Source organism: Argiope bruennichi, chromosome 3 (assembly GCF_947563725.1).
Source record: "Argiope bruennichi chromosome 3, qqArgBrue1.1, whole genome shotgun sequence".
NCBI classification, from domain to species: domain Eukaryota; kingdom Metazoa; phylum Arthropoda; class Arachnida; order Araneae; family Araneidae; genus Argiope; species Argiope bruennichi.
Genome location: NC_079153.1, coordinates 2,734,856 through 2,756,581, shown reverse-complemented (window position 1 = coordinate 2,756,581; position 21,726 = coordinate 2,734,856). Strand labels below are relative to the sequence as shown.

The window sequence follows — 21,726 nt, the reverse complement described above, 5'->3', positions numbered from 1 at the left end:
ATTAAGTTTTCTTTCCATAGCGGTGTCACCATTAGTAGTAAGACTGAAAAACAATAACACTCAAAATCAAAAAGCGGAAGAATTAAAATTGGCTTGGAGCATTAATAACAGAACTTTTTTAATTTTTTAAAATTAAATTCATTATAGAAATTATTATTTATGAAATATTAATACATGGAAAATACAGATCATATTTTCTCAGCCTTCATATTGTATGGAAACTAATGATCCATCTACAATTAGAATGCACAGCATGTAATTATAGATAGACGCATTCAACTCATTTTTGAAACTATGGAACTGTAAATAGCGTAATGAATTCAACGCACAGTTTACATAATAAAGCATTACCCTGATGGATTTTTTTTTCTAACATTACTAATAACCTAAAAATGGTAAGAGTAAATATTATAATAGTTGCCTTCTTAATTCACCACAAGCAAATTCTTTTAAAGATGAATTTCATATTCAGGTCGGGTGTTAAAGTTTTAGTATGCAATTTTTTTTACGATCCATTCGTCAACAGTTTTCCGCGATTTTAAAAAAGTCATATTTAATAAAATATGAATTACACACTTACGGTTGGGATAAAATATTTTACTACATAATTGAAATTCTTTGATCTCTTAATTACAATACCTCGCATCTCTTCACTACAATATGCCTCAAAATGAATTTCTATTAAAACAAAATACTTAAACAGAAATAAAGGCTCTGTTTCTAAAAAACAAATCAGCATAAAACATGCAGAAGTATAATTTGAAAGCAACACACAGTCATTTGATACAAATAAAATATAAACACGTTACAGAAGCTACAAAAATTATTTCTTGCAACTCACTTTAGTGGGATCGAATAACTGTATTCAAGTGAAAGAAGGCATTCAAACTTGAAATGAACAATAAGAATGATTCTTTATTTGAAATGAAAGATAGGAATGCTTTCTTTGAAAAACACTAGATGGATGAATGAATCATAATAAAACAAAAACAAAAAATACATACTCAGATTTGTAACAGAAATTTTTGAAAAATATTTTTATTCCCAAAAGAAATATTTCAACCTCTTAAAAAAACCCTCAAAGGAATGAAAAGAAGATGAATGTTAAAAGTGGATGCTTCAAAGGATTTTATTAAAATGGAACAGTGACATTTTTATCATTTCATTGGTACCAGGAAAAAGCTTGGGAGAGGGGGGCGGCCCAGGAGTCGTCCTCGTCATCTGACGGCGGTTAAAAATTACGAAGTCCGTCCTAAAATAGTCCTACGGACGTTAATATAACTAAACTAGACTGAGTACAAACGAAATGATAACCACGAAAGACAAAAAGCTACACCGGTTCAGATCCTAGAATGTAGAACCGTATTATTATATGATATCAATCTGAGCTTTTGCAAGCATGTTATAGTCTGTGTGATTTCTGTAGGCGTTTCAAGAACACTCGTTTTCCCTGCTCTTCACTCTTTCTCCTTCTCCGTTGCCATGGTTTCGACAAAGCTTTTTTTTCCACGCCAGTACGTTTCAGGAATATCTTAACAGCTGTGTAAAAAAAACAAAAACAAGAGTAACTGTTATCTGCCTTAGCGTTGCGAGGCAGACAACCAGCAACGAGGTAGAAAATGTGACCTTATTGAACCGCCTACAGAAAATACACAGACTATAATGCAATAATTCAAAAGGGTAATAACTTAGATAAATAAATTATATTCATAGTTTTAACCTCTAAAGTATAATCAACTGAGTGAAGGGATTGACAGTCTATCGGTCTCATGCTGAGAATGAGAAGTCATTCTGAGACGACTGAGACTTTGAAGTTCGCCGTGTGATGCTGTAACTACAAATGCAGTTAGTTATATGTCACATTTTGGTTTCAATCATTCGGAAATAAAAGCGTCAAAAACACATATTCTGTTTTCAGGTACATATATCATCAACTAAGCGCCAAAAAGAAGAAAAACGAAAGAAAAGGGAAAGAAAGAACCCGCAAAAGTTCTCAAGTTAAATTTAGGCCAAAGATCAACATTTCGCATTGTTCACCAATGGCATATAGTTAATACAAAAGTGCCAGTTTTCTTTGTTATACTGCAAATACACAACTCTCAAATGTGAAAATAAAAGTCGAGGCATTTGTGACGTTCGTGACTTTGTCCAAGACACACAATTTTATGCGGAAGTTCTATCGATAACACCATTATTATATAGTAAACGAGAAAGTTTCGCTAAAATCACTCCCGCTGGTTTATATTTTAATTTATCAGTATGAATAAAAAATTTAAATTTCTATACCAGTAGTTTTATTCGATTTTCATCTTATTGTGTTTATCAAAGAGTTAAGAAACGTGAAAAATATGAGAGGAAAGAATTGCTATTTATAATTAATAACTAATAATGACATTTGAAATTTGACTTGCGTGAAAATTCGAATTGTGCCTTCGTATACATTTACAATAAGATATATTATTTAGTTTTAGAACTATAAAATTGCCAATTTTCACCACATAGCGCGATATATTTTGTAATATATATATATATTAAAGAAACTTTTTAGAAGTTTTAAAAGAAACAAAGAAGTATTTTGTTCAGTTTCGAGCAAAATTAAGCTGATTAAATGGGGGAGGGGAAAGACTGCAAAATGCCCCATATTGTTCTCTATTCAAAATGTAGTATAAGATAATAAATGAAAATTTGTATATTACTGTACAATATCGCGAATATTATTTAATGATGCGCAATGGTTGGGTTCAATTCAGCTTAGCTATGCTGACGCTTTCTTTGTAGCAACTCAAGAATTATTTTGGTACGGACTTTGCAATTTTGAATAAAGACAGAAATAAGGGAGAACTTCCAAGGCCCAAACTTCCAAATGATATCAACGAAAGAATTCTTGACGATTGACATTAGATTTGCACCGATTTATTTGAAAAGATTTTTGCTTTTGAAATAGATTTGATTTACTGATGCATGGAACAGGACATAAAGGCAGTAAATTTTATAAGCTTGATTGTGAGTTGAAGTGAGTCATAAAATTCATTATCCGTAATGTATGACAAAACACGTGCATGACAATATCAGAGGTCAAATGTATCCAAGAGGTTAAGACGCAACAAAGTGGAATTTAGGCGGAATCTGGTTTCAAAACTGAAACGTAATAATTATGCCACTGCGACCATTCTGTGCAATGTACACAATGTGATCAGGACAATTTGGGATTGAAGCGTTCCTCCAGAAAGGTTCAAAACTGTCTTTGAAAATCAACCGCGTGAAGAAGATACATGAACTCACGTTTTACCATGATTAGGCCACGAAGGCATTTAAGGAATCATAAAACGCTGAGAGGGTGAGAAAATGATTTCGCTTCAATGAGTTTCAGAGAAAGTGAAATATAATTTGGAACTTTTAAAAACAGTTTCTGTTTGTTGCAAGTAATGATTACGTGTATTTTCGTTAAAATAGCATATAAATACGGGAAGATAAAGTTTTTTAAAAAAAGAAATCCCAAAATTGGGGAGGGGACTTTAAAAAAACTTTTATAGAAAATCTTTAAAAAAACTTACAGAAAATGTGACAAAGAATTATTAAAATACTGAAGAAAATTATTAAATATTTAAAAAGAACTATTAATTATTAAATACTTGAAGTGAATGCTGCAAACGTTCGAAGATAAAAGAAGAGTTTTAGTAAATAAATTCTGAATGCACAGGTGTAAAATATAGCATAATTTTCGTTTCATAAAATCAGATATATAGAGCCGCCTATATAAGAATTCTAGTCGAATACCATTAAAATTCAGAAAGAAGCAGAAACTGAAGTGAGCTGAATTTCAATTGCTCTCTAAATGAAGCAAAAAAAGCCGACAGGAGGAGGGAGAGTCTACATCTCTCTCTCTATATATATATATATTATATATATATAAAACGCTTACGTGAACGCAAAATCAGGCCGAATTTGTTAATCGCATTTGACAACACTTCGACCTCTCCCGGGAACATCAACACGTAGTTTGATAAGATTTCAAGCGAATGCTATTCTTGCATCGGTTTAAAAAAATTTTAAACAAAAAATTATATTTTGCACAAGGTTATCAATTTTAAAAAGTCAGAAATATATCATAATTCCCGGTTTCAATTTCTAATTGTCAACATATTTCAGGCCATAATCTTTTCCTGTTTTCTGCCGTTGACTGTTCACTCTTCCAACCACTCTTTCGCTAATTTATTTGTAAATAGTGATTTTTGTTTTTTAAATTCTGCTTCTATCGTATAGTTTTCAAATTTGAAAAATTGTGAGAAAAGCACAATTTTTTTAAAATTTGTTTCTTTGGTGGATGTATATAGTTATTTAAATGAAAGGTTACTTGTGTTACAAAGAACTTTGATGCAGGTGATTTTTGCGAGTGTACTTTTTGCTTTACATTTTTTATTTCTTTCATTGTTTTATCATATTTTGGAATAAATTGAGTCTGAATATGTCTGTTGCTAGACTAAAGTGGTTTAGTAGATGGCGAGCGAGCGAAGCGATTCGAGAGGAACTGCATTAGCGGTCCCCGGGGGTCGGGCGAGCATAATTGAGCAGGGAGCGGAGCCCCCTAGTTGTTAAATATATTCTTAAAAGTTTAGTCTTCGAACAGTTACACTGAATTCCATAAAAGTTTAGAAATACGTTAAATGCACTTGCATATTTATAAATGGAATGCGTACAGAGATTCCAATAAATTAGACATCATTTATAACAAAAAAAAAATTATAATGTTATTCATTATTATTTGCAGAAACTTTAGATTTCTAACACTATCTACACAACTCTATCTGATTCGCAATTTGTGAACAGAAGCAAGTTTTGCTGATATTAAGGAATAAGACTGGCTTACTCAAAGAGTCAACCTCGCAGATCGCAAACGGAGTGAATTGAAAATACCCCCAAAACAAGTGTATAGCTTTCCTCGATTTGATTTGAATAGGGTTTTCTGGCGCAAGAGCCATGATGTTGACCATACTGCGCCATATAGCTTTCCTCAAAGAACAGCAATCGTCTTTGTAACGACAGATGGCCCCATTTCATACTGTTAATTGAGAAACCTACTGGATAAGCAAAGCAAATAGGTATCTAGAGTTTTTAACTGTATTGTAAATCAAATTGTTTGATGTTTGAAATCTAATATTTGTGCAAAATCATGAATAACATAGTTTTGTTATTTATGAAACCTAATTTATTGATATTTATATTATGAAAATTTATAAACATGAAAGGGTATTCAGCATATTTCTAGTCTTTTATAGAATTTAATATAATTATTTAGAGATTAAAGTTTAGAGAATATTAATTTGCAGAAAATCTCTCAGAAAGTTGCTGAGATTCAGTTCTCTATAATGATAATGTCTTTTCAGTTAAGTGTAATTATATTAACATCCCGTTTTTTACAGCAACATTAGGGCTCTTTCCTGCGTTCAGCTGACAAGCACGACACCTGATCTGGCATCCTTCCTCTCCAAACTTCCACACCACACCACACCAACGGGAGGACGCATGGCTCAAACGGATTTAATGTGCAACAGAGCCTTCTTCGGTGGGATCGGAAAAACCCTCTGGTTTCAAAGACGGGACTTGAAACCTCCAGGCCATCGTGGCCCCAATATCTCTTGAATCTTAATGAAATTTTTGTGTAAGTTGGGCCATATATCAGGCATTGAAATTATGAAATAAAAATGATACTATATTTCACACCTGTACATTTAAAATTTACTTTATATTTCACATTTTGTCAACTATTTACAAAATTCACTTTAGACAGATTTTAATTTAGTGTCTGAATAATACTTTGACATTTTTTTTTGTATGTTTTGTACAATTTGATTGAAAACTGTATTTTATCAGCAAATAATTGTGAAACATTGGGAATTTTTTTCAAAAGCAAACACTTCCTAAATATGCGTTCATTTTTATGAAAATGCGTGTAAGTATTGTCAACAGCAAACAAAACCATTGTTGAAAATTCAAATTATAATTTATTTTCTAAGGAACGAGAAGTGGCAAAATCATTTTCTTCATCAATTTCTGATTGGTTCTTTAAACACACTGATGATTCACGGTAGACCGTAGGTTCAAGTATATTTTTTGTACGTTCGAAGACATTTTTTTTTCGGTTCTTTTAAAGAAATTTGGAAAAATACGTAAATCCGAAAATGTCCAGATATTTTTGACCACATTCTGTACGTGTAATACTGGAAGAAAGATGCTCCAGTTTCGTTTGAATTAAATAAACGAAAGGCAAATACTTACGATTAATTAATATGTCTCAGAGAATTTTATATATTGTCTCTTGCAACGTAAACATGCATTTATGTATGGAAAAAATTCATTATACAAAAATTCTTTATACTTCGCTCCCTTTTTCACTTTTAGAAGGTCAAACAGAAAAAAAAAATCAGCAAAATTAAGATGGACAAGCCACTTGCAAGCTTTATACATTAAAATAAAATATTACGGGTGAAGAAGGCGGGGCGTCACAATCCATCCAATTATTATTAGTAGTAGTAGTATTAAAGTTAGAATTTTTTTAAAAATTCTTCTAGAAAGAAAAGTGGAGGAGGAACTCCGTTAACAAAATGAAAAAGTGTGCATTAGTGAGAAAACAACACTACAAAATTTTTTCCACAAAATTTATATGCATATGTCATTTAGTTTTCCAAATATCAAACAAAAAGAAAACATTATTTTTACAGAATTATTTAACATTCACAAGTGTGATTTTTCACAACTGACCGATGCTATCTCTCATGTTTTTCAACAGAACAGGCATGCGAAAAAAATCTTAAATTAACTGGCACGAAGCCATGAATATCATCATCAGTGATTAAATGAAGGAAGACCTTTCGACCTCTGTTGTATTAAATGGTGTAATACGTAATTACGCGTTTAAAACTTTTTTTCTTCATTCATCTGTCGGCGACTGATTGTTTGTCGCCAGCGTCTACTGATTAGACATTACAAATTGTATAAAGCAAATTTTCTTTATATTCAACAGTGGGTGAAACAAAACTTGATCCTGTTGTAAAATGAACAGAATTGAAATATATATATATATATGATTGTTTACTTTTTTTTCCTTCTGTACCAAACATATATCACACAATGAGCCCTCGTTTTTGAAATACAGTAATAGTTCCTCTAATACAAAATTCGTCTCTAAATGTGTAGTAAATGTTTCTCTATAGCTTGAGAAATAAAAATAGCTCGTTTTATTGTTTTGTGTGTTGTGACTTATGGCACTTTAAAGCCTGCTGATAATTATCTGTCAGCGATTTAAGCAGAGTGAGTGTCTCTTGTGTTTTCCGTAGCGCCAACTAGGGCCGAAAATACGACTCAGCTACTTCATGCGTTACATTCGCTTGCATAACCCCTTTTTACAGAGGGGCACATTCACTCACCTTACATATAGAACACAAAAGAACAACCATTCCCGAACCGGGACGCCCAGATCAAGAGGAAGACGTGTTACCCCTATGCCACGAAGCCAGCTGTTTTATTAATTTATTCACAACTCGTTTTATTTTCATTCGTAAAACTTCCACTCAGAATTTCTTCAGAAAGAGGTGTTAATCGATTATCATAAATGGGAAACTTTTGTTGAAACGAAATAAAATTTTATTGTTTTCAATCATGGCGAAGAGAATATCGTTATGCTGAAGATTACAAGCAATTTTTTTCCTTCATATTTATACCTTAATTATCAATTTAAGAATAGAAAATAACATTTTCGATTATACATTATTTACATTATTTCTATAATATATTAAAACTTGCTTTGCGGAATACATTTATCTCTTAGTTTAAAAACTCATTATTAGGCGTTTAGGCTCATTTTTGATAAAACTCAATAAAATTTAACTAAGAAAGTTGATTTAAAAAAGATGCACAACTAAAGCAACAGCAATAAAACGCGATGAAAACTGAAAATTTCTTTGAAAAAAGAAAAATACACGTTAGCATCTTTTTTTTTTTTTTTTTTTTTTTTATGAATAATCTTAAGAGAGCGAGTTTAAAAATGGAAAGACTCTGTATCATCTATTCAATGACTTGGAGTAAAGGGATCGCCTCTCAAATGTGTGAAAGTAATTCTATTTTAAAGAAAACGCAATGGAATAGTTTCGCCCTAGCATACAGGATTTTTTTTCTTTGCATATTTATTAAGAAATAGGAACTTCGTTCAATATACTTTCAACTTCTTATTCTACTGTATCATAGAATCGATTTACAAAAAAATGTTTATGTTCTTTAAATAAGAAATACGTAGAAATTCTCATTAAAAATTAATTTTCATTTACATTAAAAAGTCAGAGACTTTGTGTATGTTCTTCCTTATTATAATAATCATTATTCTTCATCAATGATGTTTGAAAAATGTCATGTGAGAGTGGAAATTAATACATAGGGAAACAAAAATTAAACGAAACATTTAAAAAAACAGAAATAAAAGAGTTAAAAACAAAAGACTCATTCACGCATTGCTATTTCTTACGTAACCTACGGAAATCCTTATCGATAAATAGTAGAAAAGGAAATCCTACAATCAGTGAGAAAATCTTCAAACAAAAAAAAATCATTCCGATAATCTTCATTTATCGAATTTTCAAGCGACCCATTTGATAAAAATAACAACTTTTTGAGAAAACATTTAAGAAAATAGTAATAGTACCCGATAAATGAGATTAAGAATTTCAGCGCGTTTTGAAAACTCGCTTTCATAAAAATCTGTACAATGATAGTAAGCCAATAAATGAATCAAGAGAATGGAAAGTGAAAGGATCTTCACATCTTGAAAGAAATAAGACAGAGCACACTCTCACTCATCCAGCCTAGCACCAAATCCGGTAACTCTTTCAGTCCGGATTTTAAAAAGGGCGAGTGGAGTCGTTGGATGCAAATTTCAGAAACCTTTGTGCGATTAAAACAATATGGTTTTGAATTACATAATATTTATGGTAAGTAGTATAATTATATACTACTTGTAACAGTTTGTACAATAAACAAACTTATAGATTATAATGCGTTTTTGAAGAGCTTTTTTCTTAATCAGGCAGTACTTTGGCATGATGTTTGCTAAATGACTGAGAATCTACTGTAAGTGGAAATAATAATAATAAAAGAGGAAGCTGGGAAATAAGAAGAAAATGTTTAAACTTCAACTCAAATAAATAGGTTAATCTTCGCAGAGATGTAAAACCAAACAATAATTATCTCTCCGAAATTTCCCTACGTATTTTTTAATAAAGCTATTATCACCTCCTTTTTTCTTGGATAAAACTCGTGGACCTTAGACAAGGCTGGGAACCCTACAAGTGCTCACATTTTTATAATCGGAATCCTGAACATGGGTGTTTTGAACTTCCTAGCAGAGTGAAGAAAAAAGAAAATGCATTTTTTAAACTTTTTTTTCCGGATTCTGATTGAAAACAAAATCTGACAAAGAACTTCAGTTTTATCATAACAGGATCCTATACCCAATTTCAAATATCTGAAACATTGCGTTAGTCAGTTACAGCGTTTACATGCATGTGAATATCTGGATCGATCCATTAACAAATTTGCTACAAAATTTAATACGCATCTCTACTTCAGGTGCTATGATGAAACTATGTTTTATCTATCTAACTCCAAATCTTGCAGTTAGCGTGTTCCTTCGTACCCAAACAGCAAGACTTCCTCCGAATAGATTTCGCTCAAACCTACAAATCTGAGTGGATTAACAACCCGTGCCACATTCCACCTGCCCAGTTCAAAGCGTTTCTGAATGATCGTGCTGACAGAGAAACCATTTCAAAAAATGTGTTTTTCGGATTCAGGGAGATCTGAAACGTCGAAATGTGTTAAAATCTCAAGACAGCATTTTTTGGCGATTTTCCATGAAGTAACGAGAAAGTAAAAAGTTATATGCTTTTTTTTTATTTGTTTAAGTTTAACCTTTTATTGATAATTATTGAATGAATCCGGAAAAATATAATTAATTCTTTCCGATTTTTCATTATTAAGAAATATTCAATAAAAGCTAAATCTTAAAAAAAAAAAAAAAAAAAAAAAAAAAAATATTAGCAAACACAAAAATTACTGAAGTCATAACAAAATGCGTTTACGAATATCTTCCCATTTCACCGCGTCAGTACATAATTAAAAGAAGTGAATATTTCATTTCATTATTAAGTATTTTTATTTTAGAATCAATATTTACTTCTATAAAATTTATTTTATATTATTTATGGAAACAAAAATTGTTTTTTTTTTTTTTGTTCAAAAAAACCAATTTCATTCATTAAATCAATTGTTATTAAGGAAGTATTAGTAATTAGCATTGATAACGTCATAGAAAAAAAATTAACATTCTTCTGAATTCTTACATACAAAGATCATTAATGTTGATAGTCAAATTTAAGGTGATTTTTTAAGGCCGTAGCATAAAGTTTTAGCACTAGAAATAAATAAATAAATAAAACCCTTAAATTTAAGTTCGATGACTTTTTAAAGAAATTGTTCAAACAATAATTCCAGAAATATACATTTTTTTTATTGACAATGCGTATATTTTCATGGGTTTTTTTTTCCAAACAATCAGACAAAATTTGATTGATATTTTAGGTTATTTTTCAAACTAGTTAAATTCCTTTTAGAAGATTTAAGAAAACCATTTTTCAGCCTGCAAAAGACAGAAAACACTGAAAATTAGAAATTCTGGAAGAATAAGAAAAAAAATTAAGAAATCGACAAACAAAAATTATCAAAATAAAATAAGCTGCGAAAAATTTCAAAGAAAAAAAAATCGATGCACACAACTTTTTTATAGAATTAGCACTATTTATCTGATTTTTTTAAAAGTAAGTATAAAAGTTATAAAGATAAATGCTTTAACCATACATTTTTTTCAAATAAATGATTATATCCTATTTAAACTGGAAAGAAGTCGAATTACTCACTGATCAGAAGAAACGAACCAAAAAATAGCAAAAGTTACCCAAACGAAAGATATGTTATTAAAAAAAAGTCTTGGTTAAAAATCACATAAAACAACTATAAAAATTTTTAATGTTACGAATAAGTTCCTGAAAGTAGCTTCTTGAGGCTGCTTGCGCCAATTGCCCCAAGAAACTATTTAATTTTTTATGCTTAATATTTATTGAAAACTGAACTTGGTCATTCCAATATTTTATCCCAAAAACTGTTACCTGTAAATATATTAATTTTACTTTAAACAAAGCAAAAGTAACATTTTATATCTTTCAATCAAATATGATTTAAGCCATAATCGTAATAAAATCGATTTCAATCCTTTAATTTTAATAAAGTTTAAGAAAATGTAAAAATTAATTCTTCTAGCAATATTTTGCAAAATGCTTATTAAAATTTTAATCCTTTCTAATATATAAGATATTTATAAGATCGTACAAATGAAGTAATTAATAATGAGGCGGTGTCAGTAGTCTAAAAAGATGACGAAAAAAGTCTTTTTTTTTTTTTTTTTTTTTTTTTTTTTAAATTCTGCGAATAGCAATAAAAGTATATTGATCGTTCTAAATTGCTGTATATGTCCACAGAAAATTAACCTTAGCCTTGGAAAATCGTATATATCCAAAAAGAAGATGGGACATTGACTAAAAACCTAAATATAAAAGGTACTCCAGTCCGAATTCGTAGTAACAACAAAACAAAAAAAGCGTCGCCTAACATTTGGAAGGGATGGCATTTAAAAATATCTTCGGGCGGTCCATTTTATGTTCTTTCTCACATAGTGCGAGGATCTGTAAAGATGCGGCCCGAAAGGACACCGAGTTCCTGGAAAAGTCCCACCCATGGGCGCAGGCGCGGACCCGCAAATATCAAAGGTGAAGTGCGCTCCTTAGAAAAAGGGAATTGCGGATTGCCAGGATTTGGGAGGTTTAAATGAAACGGTTGACAGTGCGGTCGCTTCTGCCGACCGACGTCAGGCGTGCATTTCGGTTTACATAAGACTTTGGGAGGTCTTCATCATAATGATAGATTTGTATTAGGATTCAAAAATTTAGAAGAAAAAAGGTAAAGTTAACCACTAGAAATGAAAGAATCACTTGACAATAAAAAGTACTTTTATATTTCTATTTAAACAATATTGATTGCTATTCTTGAATTAGTTTACCATTCGTACAAGGATTTTACAAAATACGAATATAATTCCTGATGGTAGCTTCATTGTTTTAGAAAAACAATAAAAGAGTATTTAAATATTGGACAGTATACAAAGTCATAGAAATTATATTTAAATTTCCTATCCTTCATCTTTTACACACACTTTTAGTGTGAAAATGCATTGTCAGAAGAAGACATGAGTTGTTAACAAGGGAATTAATTTTATTATTATTATTATTCGTCTCGTAAGGAAATATTTCGGCATGTCATGATAAAAAGTTTATAAATTAAAGAGTAAATGCAACTATTAACAAAAGTAAGGAGAAATTCAATTTGCACTAGAATCTTCAAATTAATCTTAATAATTTAAACAAGCAGCAGGATTTTGTTTGAAATTTCCGACAGGCAGATATAACAGGTAAAAAAACTTCACAGTGCTTGCAACATGCGTTGCACTTTTGTTTCGATTGCATAAAAACAAGAATTATAATCTTGAAAAAAGAATTTCACATTTCATAAAATTCAATTGGATGTGAAAATTTCCTACTTAGCTTTTCAAATATCTTTAAAAAGAAAGCTCCGAAGATAAAGCAAAAATCTTGGATTGACATTTAAAAAATACACATTTATTGTTAAAGAATTTAAAAGTTTGATTTCGATTTCGTGCCAACTTATTTTCTAATATTAAAATATTTTTTTTTTCCCTTTTCTTTTAGAAGATATATGAAATGCAGTAAAATCATATATTAGTTATGCAGTTATCAAATATTTTAATAACTATTACATTTAATTTCAAATTATTAATTTTCTTAGTCATATAGAAAATACAAATAATTAAAAAAAGTAACATTTTAGATCATTGGATAGATAATGAAGGCAACCAATACCAATAAAAAGTTGTTATTGGATTTTTCTTAAATATCCAGTTTTATTAAAGCCCCAAAAATTTGATTTTCTGAATAGAATCTATTTATTTATTTGAGAATTATATTCTAAAATAGAAGGAAAAGCTGAATATCGATAAGCAAGTTCGGATATACGTAAAATGGTCTAAAATCGAAATGAATGAAAAATAGGGGTCAAAACAAATATGGAATTAGTTTGAAATGTCAATAAAAAATGAGCTAAATTTAATGATAATATTACAATTTTAATTCGGGATGACGAAAATTTATAAAGCATGAAAAAACGAAACAGCCTATCCTTTCCAATTCAATATTAGACATCAATGGATTGTTTCGATTCTTAGTAATAAAATTGATATGTTTGCTTGTGAAATAAAGCAAGGCTAGTTTCATTGATTGTTCTATCCAGTTCTAATACACAAAATGTAACAAACTAATTATCTGAAAAGGTAATTAAAATACATTTTTCAAATACTGTAACTAAATTTCCTTTTTAAGTCTAAAATTTAATAAGCTTTACAATTGGCATTTTAACAATTCAAATAATAAAGCATTTATTTGGAGAATGGAAGGGGGGGGGGATAATATTTTGAAGCATTTCAGGAAATGATTACTTCTATAAAATAACTAATCATATATTTTGGATAGTAAAGTAAACAAAATATTGCAAAAAAAAATTATTGTTATTCAAAAATGCAAACAACAATGCAAGCCTTTCATATATGAATTCTCTTAATCAGATAAAACTTAATAGACTGAAAATATAATTCTGAGTGAAATAAATAAATAAAGTAAGATTTCAAATTTACAGAATAACTTCTAAATACTTATTCTTTAGACACATTAATTCAAACTGAGTAAATGTTGGATTAAGCATCGGATGGTAAAATATTACTTTAAAGAAGTTGTTGAGGATGGGGGGCACGCACAAAATGAATATAAATTAGCAAAGAATACAAAATACCTTCCAAATTAAAAAATTCCATATAAACAAAATTATGTAGTTTAAAAAGATTACAAATAAATAATTCTATAATAGTCAAAAATTAAAACATTTAAAAATGATTTCAAAATATTTCACTAAAAATACATTGAAAAAGAAACAATACTTAAATTTTATCAACATTTAGCGTTGTAGTAAAGAAATTTATAGTAATAAATCAAACATAATGAATGAGAAGTAAACAAATTATGAAGGATTATCTTGCTATATATCTTGTGCGAAAGAAAATGATCTGCAATCTATGTTCAATTAATTAATAACGCACATGCCATTCTGATGATTATTTTTGCCACTTCACTTTCTAATTCTTCTTCTCTCCTTTAATGATATTTTCCTAACGCGACTAGGACATATTTTTACATCTCTTATAAATTTTCTACATCGGATTAAGAATTTGAGAAAAGCAGAGAAAATACAATTTTTACAACTCTACAGCAAGTATATTTAGGCGATAAGGTAACCGACACGCATGTTTATATCTAAACTTCTGTTCACTTAAAATTCGCAACTTTGCACATTAAATTATTTCTAATAATACGAATTATTTTTTGAACTTCTTAAAGGTATCACATCATTTTCACCAAAATATATTGTATTAAAACCCTATATCATTTTTGCGTTCTGTATAATAAATGTTTCAAAAATACAAATCATAAATATATTTGTCAAAAGAAAGCTCAGTGTTTCTAATTTTACTCTGAAAATTAAATTTGAAGGTATCTATTTACTAATAACTTACATTTACTATTATTTCATATTAGAAAGCATCAATATAATTTTTTTAATGAGAACAGTTCACTCATTCTCTCTAACAATGAAATGAAAGATTTTTTTTATAAGCAATCAGACAATTATAACTCGCCTTCCTGAATGTTTTCCAAATTGCTTTTTAAAAATAGAACCATTCCTATCATTGCTGAAGTGGACTGAATAATTTTTAAGACGTACGTTGTTTAAGTTTTCTCTCTTGTTTGTGAATAAGCAACTCTTTTATTTTCTTCCCTTTTTCTCCACCCACAACCCGTTTTTCTTTTCTTCCAAAATTTGGAAACAAAAAATGCTTTCGTGATATTTATCTTTAGATCTATCTAAGATTGATTTTTTTTTCTTTTCCCCTAATTAATTTTTTTAATTATTTCCTTTGACAAATTAAGTATCTAATCGTCTTTCGGTTGTGTTCATCTCAAGCCTAAAATTCCTCTCAAGAATAATTATTTTTGTCAGAAAAGTAAAGATTTCACTATTTTATTCGATTTAAATATATATAAAAATTAAATTGATTTCTTTTTTTGTACCTTTTTCGGCAACAGATTTAAAAAAACTTTTTTTTTTGTTCTTTGTTATTAATGTTTCAAACTACACTTTTAATCTTTAAAATCGAATGACCCAAAATTTTTCGAGATTACGAGATGAATTTTCAATTTTTCAATATATATTTTTTTTTTATGTTCGAATGTATCATTAAATTTCGTACAGTTTTAAACTGATAAATCTGTATAGATCTAAGCAAATTATTTTAAATGTAAAAAAAGTACATTTTCTAAAAAAAAAAAAATTCTTTTCATTTTAATATCTTCGAAATAAAAATATAAAAATGATATGCATCTAATTTTCGAATTTTATTTCCTAATACTATAACTGACCCAGAAGTTACTTCATCCCACTATTAGCATTTATGAGCAGATATTATTTATACTGTAGTTAATTTTCAAAAGATTATCACTTTATACAGATAATTAGGATACTAAAGACGTGATTAAGGTGGTATTCCGCTGTGCATTTCCGCACATGGATGCTGGTACGCTTTCAATGATTATGCTCAGCTATGCACTGATTGTGGTTGAAGAAAAGAGTAGCTGGCCATAATTCCTCAGACCATCTCTTTCTTATTTGAAGAACCAGAGTATATCCAATCAATAGAAACCTCTTAAATATCAATAAAAACATAAATAACATCTATAGATATACAAACTGAAATTCATTTTGAATCTTGACATATTTCAATACAAAATCAGGCAGAAAAGCTACCATCTTTCGCTAAAAAAAATGCAGAATTGCCTCTATTCTGAAAATAAAAAGAATAGAATTTCTTCAGGAACCCTGACATTCTCAAATTTCAAAAACTGTGAAAACATAGCAATCCTATTTTGAGTTTTGTAAAATTACTATTTCCTAAGTTTCCTAATTTCAGATAATACATGAAGAAAAGTTATTGATTATTTTACAGAAATTCAAATACAATGAAAAGAATTCTTAAAACAAGTAAAACAACCTGCAAAACAAAATGGATTCAAAATGTTCTATATAAAACTAACAAAAATTATTCATAATTTTAGTTGATATTAAAATCATAGAATTAAAATTATTATATTGAAGTTTACAAATTATTTTCTTCAAAAAAAGCTCTATATTGCACGATACATGCTCCAATATGTTTCAACAAAACCTCCTGAGAAATCTTTCGAGGACATTTTGGGAAGGAATTCCATTCGCTGAACTCTCCTGTTCATATTAATCAGTCATTGCTTTATTTCCATATTTAGAGTTTAGTTTGGTTTAGTTATACTAACGTCCACTTATAAAGCAACACTAGAACTATTTTGGGATGGACCTCGTCATTTTGAACCAGAACGAGGAACCAGATGACGAGAACGATAAATGAGCTGGAAGCCCGCTCTCCAAGCTTCCACACCACACCAGAGGGAGGATGTTTGGCCCCGACGGATTTAGGGTGCACCAGACCACAACCCCCGTTGTCTATCGGGGGTTGTGACCAGACCCGCTTACACGACGATTCTTCGGTGACATCGGATCTCGAACCTGAGCCCCCTCCCCCCACTTCTGAAAACCGAGACCTTATCACCAGGACGCCGCGGTCCATTCTCATATTTAGTAGCAAATCATAGCAGAACGGTCAAGTGTTTATAATATAGTTCTTTTGAAGCAACATGCCTAGACAGAAACATAAATTTTGTGAAGGAATTTCGTAAAAAATCGTTTAATATTTACTAGGAATTATGTAACTTACTCCCTAGTGAAAATAAATTTAAAAATAAAACATCAGCTTTAATCTCAGCAACACTTTTTTAAATCATAAATTTAAAGACATTTTGAAGTGAAAGAGATAAATCAAAAATAAGCGAATTATAATCAGTTCATGCCATAGACGAATAATGATATTTTAATATACTTATTATAATTATAATAATTTTGTATTGATTAAAGGTAAAATAATGTAACAATCAAAAGGGCATTTTTGTTAGTAGTATTTACAGAGAAATGTAAATATGCACATAATATATAAAATTTAAATTACTTAGATCACTCAGTTCTTTTTGGTTCCATTTATAAATGGAAATACACATTTATCCATTTTGTTAACATCGTATAATAAAATTCGCAAATTGTATAATTACTCAGATTTAATAGTTCCGATATAATAGTTTTTTTATTGATATCAAATGCATAACGGACTTCCATACATCAAAAGACTATCTTCACAACTTATTTATCGGCATGATAAATATAATGAGAAAGATGAGCATAATCTTTCATATATACAGATATATTATTCATGTGAAAGAAAGAAAATCACGAAAGAAAGACTTCTCACTCTGTTTGAAGTTATAAGGAAAATAAATGCACTAAAAAAAAAACCTAGCAATTACTTTCATTCGCCAAGATGAAAGGTGCTAAAATTTTTAATTAAATATGTTATGTAACTTAATTTTAAAAGTTTCCTCGGCTAAATAATTTTAAACATCAATTTTCGATAGACTTACAAGTCTCATACTATTTCAAATGGACCTTTACACTTTTCTGTTCATTGTGTTCTGCATTTCCCTTACTTTATATCATTATCTTTATACATCGAATAAAATGAGAGCAATAAACCTCAATGTATAAAAGTAGATGCATTTTAAAACTTTCCCACATTGCTTAATTCTGAAGTTAAACCTGAACTGCAAAAACAATAAAGTTTTTAAAAACGTGCCTTAAACTAAACTGAAATCTCTCAACATGGGAAAATAAGCCGAATTTTTGTATTTTGATCGCCGTTTCGATAGAGATGCTCATCAGATGATGAATGAATGGGTATGAGATATTACTTTAACTGTTAATGAGCAGATTCAATTTCAGCATATCCTTAATCAAAGTAAATAATTGTTGATCTTCGTGATTATAAAACCAAATCTATTTCGCAAGACTTTCGTTTATTAACGATAGTGTGATGCGCTGAGATTGTGCACCGTTAAAAATCTCTATCAACGGGGAGAAACGATATCAGTTATGGGGGGGGGGGAGACTCAGGATAAAATATTAGTAGCAAAAATAAAATCCATTTGATTTTTACTACTAATATGAATGCTACTAACAATGAATTATATTGTAGTAATGCATGCTCACAAATTTGTTATTTAAATTTAATTAAAGATAAAATTATTATATAAAATTATATTATATGGCAACAAATGAGTATTACTAAAAAAATATATATATATTTTTAAATTCTAAGATGAAGGTGAAATTATTTTTGTGTAGTAAGATTTCCAACAGTTACGAAGGGGAAATGTCAACATTTTGCTTCGTTTTTACTGAATTTTTTTTTTTAAATAATCACTCAGAGTTGTACATTTTTACCCTCCAAAATACATATATGCTTTATTGGTAACTCTAGGCTGAACGATCTGGCTTATAGAACATCAACACACATTCTTCTTTCTTATGAGCAGAGATTATAAAGTTTCCTTGAGTAAAAGAGATTATAAATTTAATAAAATATTAAAGGTATAGAAGCAAATAAAAGGGAAGCCATAGAAATGCTTACCATATTAATATCAAAATTTCAATGAAAATAAACTTCTCTTAAAAGATCAAAAAATCCTCTCTTTTGCTCTTTAACCCGTTTTAAAGAGGGAGAGAGGAAAATAATTTGTAATTTAGCTATTAACAATACAAAATTTTTCGACGGAAAATCATATTCTTCCGCGATATCATTAATAAAAGAAAGGTATATTGAAATTTTAATAAGATATTTTATAAAAAAATGCACATTCTTTCTTTTCTCGCCTCTTCTGAAATTAGAGTCTGGTATTGGAGAAAAACAGATTCATTTTCGGAGTTCATGCAAATTGTAATATATAAAAAAAATATTTAAAAAAAAAACTTAGTTTCAATGTTTAGAAAGATAAGGGTAAAAATTCTCTACACAAATAATGATGGATATTTCAAATATAGATAACTCATTCTAAAAATTACATTACTAGTAATAAACTTTATATGGATTGCATTGATAGTTCAACCAGATGCAGAAACATCCATTAGCATTACCGCACTGGACAGGAATAAAACTGATTCGTTGTCCATCCATTGGTCGCATGTTTAATCCCAACTGGAGAAAAGGATTCACTTAAGCCACTAATTTAAAGAAAGCCCTCCAAAGCATCAGAGTGGATGAAGGAAGGAATTTTACAATGAGCTCGCCGTTTGAGAACAGGATGTAGTAGAGGACGAAAAAGGAAATAAGATTATAAATACAAATGAGGCAGTTAAGATAGTTCTCTCCTGCAGCCGCTTATTTGAAAAGCCTGAACCGCTTCGTTTCCTCTACCTTCTAACGGAATTTTGCTAAGAAAACTTACTAAAAAATGCATTTATACCAGAATGAAATTTCAAATAATAAATGGAAGCACAAATTTGATTAAAAATAAATTTTTTGATAAATGTTAGAAGAGACTCTTTGGAAATTCTTGTAGGGAATATTGCAATATCATGCAAACAATATGGTTCAACAGTTCTAAACGAAGTTAAAGAATGTTAGGGGCATAGTTTTCTAGGCATAATGTTTTCAAATAAATTTTCTTCAAAGATTCATTCAAAACTGAAAATAAAATAACAATTTAATTATAATCTAAACGCCAAAAACAAATATTTCTTATATTTGAACGAAAAAAAAAACAGCTTAATTTCTTCTATTTTTAATTAAAGTTGTTAGACAAAGCAATGAAAAATAATATTTTAATTATCATTTGCATAATTGTTTTATGTATTAGGCATGCATATATTTTATTAAATTAGTATCTCATTCCAAACTAAGTCGCCAATTTTTCTTAATTCCGTCCAATTCGATTACACTTATGAGTTTCAGACTGAAGATTTCATAGATTTTTTATAATTGCATTAAGGTAGTGTTGTGACTTTGGTGTCTTTCATTTTTTTATTGACTTCATGAACAATTCACAATTTTGCTCTGTCTGCTGATCTTAATTCTGCTTAGTTTTGAAATTATTACAAACTAGATGCCTTTGGCGACCAGCTGGTTTGCGGAATTAATGCTCGTTAAAATGTTCAATTAAATATGCTATGTGACTTGGTCTCCTAATAGCTTTTGCAGCATAATATTTTTAAACTTGAAATTTTGATATTCATATAACATATTATTATAGAAGCCATATGTCGTTCTGTTCATTATATTATGTACCTCATTTATTTTCAATCAACTCACGTAAAATTGAGTTTTAAATTAAAACAGATGTCATTCAGTTAATACAAAAACATTCTTTGCTGAAACCAAGCATATTTTTTAAAAAAATATCTGCACAGAAAACATAATCATTCGGCATTACAGTCTTATGTACAGAATAATTTTCGTAACTTAATAATTTCAAGCAAATAATTTCAAAAAAATATTCAATAAATTCTCCGGTTCATCATAAAATTCAGTTTTGCTTTCAAAAGGAATGAAACGACATCAATGAAAATATTTTATTTTGTTTCAGACAATATATATACTTAAAAAATGTCCACATTTTTTGGTCTTACGGAATGATATTTTCAAAATATTTTGGACATTTGAGCATTTAAATAAAAAACAAATTTTTAAAAAATAAATATTTCTCTCCTCTGCGATCCAATCTCACAGACTTATGAAATTATGAAAATTACAATTTTAGAACAATTGCCTATAAGAAATTCTGGTTGCAGGTCTTTCAGAAGTCGACGGAATGGTTAAAATCGCGCGTTTTCCTAACATAGCAATATTTAAATTTTCATAACTCGATCCGTTTTAGTCGCAATAGAGTGGGCAATTCTTTTTATTTAAAGCGATTCGCCTTTGGCCACCGGTTCAGCTCGCAGGAAATATTGATTATATTTGATTTTTTCAATCGTATCCTGCCCCTGTTTCCACCACATTATCAAAGCTGTGTCATTTGTTATTGTCTCTTGTTTTATTGTATACATGACCCTGACTACTGAAGGACCAGTCTCATGAAATCAAGGCGCTATTAAACATCTGTTGCATCGATCTTATGAATTTCGCGACATTGTAGCTTCGTTTTTTTATACACCTCGTCAACTACAGATTTTAAACACAGAACTTATTCTTTATTTTTCAACAAAGACAAAAAATTAATGCTATCAGAGAGTTGATGAAACAATGAAAACTGTTTGAACTTCATCAAACAATGTAATCTATTGTTGAAAATAAGCCCCCCCCCCACATTTTTTTTTTCAATTTGACAAAATAAGCAAACATTTCCACGATTGTTAGATTTGTATCATTAAAAAGGTGCAGTTATATTGTGCAATAATAATTCTGGAAGTTATCGCGGAAAAAACACCGAAACTCAGTTTTATTTTTAATTCATTAAAAGTTAAAAAAAATCACAT

General features: G+C 29.5%; 1 protein-coding gene across 1 annotated transcript in view; it reads right to left on the bottom strand.

The window, feature by feature from the left end:
- The window catches only part of LOC129964153 (protein retinal degeneration B-like), a 108,102-nt gene that overhangs the window by 71,919 nt on the left and 14,457 nt on the right, over positions 1–21,726 (bottom strand). The gene's annotated exons all lie outside the window — the stretch shown is intronic.